The 2,857-nt window shown below is 44.1% G+C and overlaps 1 protein-coding gene across 1 annotated transcript in view; it reads left to right on the top strand.

Moving 5' to 3' along the window:
* Positions 1–2,857, top strand: part of GALNT15 (polypeptide N-acetylgalactosaminyltransferase 15) — a 24,727-nt gene that overhangs the window by 1,404 nt on the left and 20,466 nt on the right. The gene's annotated exons all lie outside the window — the stretch shown is intronic.

The following is a 2,857-nucleotide window of genomic DNA, read 5'->3' as shown; positions in this document are numbered from 1 at the left end:
AGCTGCGTGAGGAGGGGTCGGGGCAGAGGGGAGCGACCGGCCGCCCTTCTGCTTTCCGCCGCCACGACTCGCTCTAAGGCCCCGGCGGTCACCCCATGGTGGGCCTCTGCCAGGGTGTGGGGTCGCCAGGCTTACGGGCTGATAAAGGAGTCAGGAGTTGGGGCTTTCAGCTTTTTTAGTATAACAAGTGCCCCGACGAACGTTGAAAGGAAACTCCTGGGAGGAAGGAAGGTGGAGGTCAGCGTGTCTGATCGGACCTGCCAACACCACCGTAGCTAGCAGCAGCCAGGCTGTAAGGCCACATCGAACAAGTGTTGCATTTGAAGCCCCACATTACGTTTGAAGCCCCACGTGTTGCATCTGAAGCCTGGAGACTTGAGATCCAGTTACTCCAGCAGCCCAGGAGGGGCAGTTTATTACACCTTTTAAAAAGGGGCTGAGGTGTATCTACTACACTTGCCTGCCTAGGGGAGAGGGAAAGGGATGTGGGTGGGTATCTTTTTTTTCATGCTTCCTTTAACAAAAGCTATTGTAGCCTTCCCCCTGGACACGGTGGAAAGATGCGCCAGAAAATATTTTAAGTAAGACACAGAATATATATAATAGTTTTTCTAGTGGTCATTTTCACATGTTTAAAGACAGCTGGTACCTCTAAGGGGACAATCTTAAGGAAAGAGAAATGAAATGGAGTGTTTTCTACACTTGCTGATTAGGTTCAGTGTTAATTTGGGTAATTCCATTGAATAATTAAATGCTAATTTTATTTCAACTATTTTTTACCATGTTTCACTGGCAGCTCTTTGAACTATGTAATGTTCAAAGGAGGAATGATGACCCTGGTTTACTGCCTGTGATGTCGGCCAAAAAACAATTTTACTTTGGCAGCTGAAGGGCCATCCAACAAGAGACAGGTTTAGTTAATACTAATCTCAGTAAGATTTAAGTCATGGTCTCACAGCTCTGACTTGTTACAGCCTAAAGAGCTATCAACACCACAGCTTATAGAGCCCAGATTGAAACCACAGATCTGAACATCTGAGGCGTCGCAGTTGTTCAGCTCTAAATCCAGATCATAAACCTGCAGCAGAGGTCTACCTCTAATCCAGTCTTGTCCTTTACGGCACAACACACAAACCACAATGATATTTTTCAGGTGTAATTTACTCTGGGGCCCTAGCCCACAGCTGTATCAGTCCAGTTTTATACCGGTATAAAACGAGCGAACCAGTAATGAATCAGATTGTCTATTCCTCTATTCATGTTGTTCCTAATAATGTCTGTTATTATTTAGTTAGAGAGAACCCACCCCACCCCAACCATTTAGAGACATTTCAGCTCCATGGACTCAGTCTCTCTCATTTTGCTTGAAATTAGATGGCAAGTTCTTGGTAGCAAAAGCTATGCCTACTAATTGTGAAGCAATTCCAGAAACTGTAAAGTAAGGCTGGCCAAACTTCACACTTACATACTTCAGTTTGACTCTTAAACCAGAGTGTAAGATGTGAGGTAAATGCCATAAGATATACTTAGCTGCTGTTCCTTAGAAATTCACATAAAGAGGTCTGTTGTGCTTTGCATTGGAGCAATGAGCAGCATAACTACAGTTTCTTTTTAATGTGAAGAGTACAGAGCTCTGCTGGAAATAAACCAGAGTCTGTGGGCTGTGCTGTGCCTTGACGGCCCAGGATCCAACTTCCTTACCTGGAAAGCGATACTTTAGACCTCTCTCACCAGATCCCAGCTTCTAACATAACCCACATCTCTTTGCATGCCTTTCCAGGTGAATGTTTTATGCTAATTTTCAGAAAGTAGATGCATAAAACTGTGTCTCTTCCAGCACTTCTACTGATCCCACAGTAAAACATACCCTGATGGATGAATCAGGTACCTTGTTCTGCCCCATTTACTTTGAGTACCAGTTTTGAAACAGCCAGGGTCTCTGGGTGAAAAGGCCTAATAACTTGTCCAGTTGTACTGTAAAGTTGTTCTTCCACATTGGGACTCATCCTCTGAGGTACCTTCGCCCCCAGAGGGCTTTTTGCTGTGATCGGTTGGGCCAGCTGCCGTTGACACCCTCCTGGGACAGTAGGCCCAAATCAAGCCTGCCTTTGTGACTTTTATGATGGGGTTCTGCCTGAAAAAAGGTCTGTTTTCCTCTCTTGGGCTTGAGTGTCAAACTCATCCAGGCAAACAGAAACTCACAAGCTGTCTAAAGAGGCTTTAAGTTTCATTACAAAAGCATAGCTTTCACCTGAGTGCTGTTGGGAGCTGAATCTCAACGAGACATTTTCCTGAAGGTGGGTGGGAGTCCCTGTCGGCAGTGCCTTTGCCGTGTCGGAATTGCTCTCCTGTTCATTGCTGCTTGTGACGATTCCTTATTTTTCACAAATTGGATTAAATCACTGTGTCTCATATCAGTCACAGCCCTGACTTTTTGAAATGCCAATTTATGATGGACAGTCTATGAAACTGCTCCAGATTACAGGGAAGGTATTTCTGTATACCAGTACCCTTTCACATTTTTCTGAAGATTGGATATCTATATTGCATGTCTTTGCCAATCTCCATGGCAACTAAACACTCGCCACCTAGGTTATGTATTCAAGTACAGTTATTTTCAATTCTTTTCCAATTAAGATTCCACAACAGCCTTATCATCTTGCTATAACCACAGTACTAGCAAAAAGGCATTGCAGTATTATGGTGCAAAATATAGGTGCTTAGAGCTGTACTGAATGTTCCTGCTTGGAAGCTGCCTGGTAGTAAAAGGACTGATCAGATCTTCACTTTTCTTAATCACCTCTAGATTCTTCTGCCTGAAAATACAAACACTGCCAAGTTGTGAGAGTATCCTTTT

Source organism: Pygoscelis adeliae, unplaced genomic scaffold (genome assembly GCF_000699105.1).
Source record: "Pygoscelis adeliae isolate BGI_AS28 unplaced genomic scaffold, ASM69910v1 Scaffold226, whole genome shotgun sequence".
Classification (NCBI taxonomy): Eukaryota; Metazoa; Chordata; class Aves; order Sphenisciformes; family Spheniscidae; genus Pygoscelis; species Pygoscelis adeliae.
Note: the sequence above shows the minus strand (reverse complement) of the source record. Positions and strands in the feature narration are given on the sequence as shown.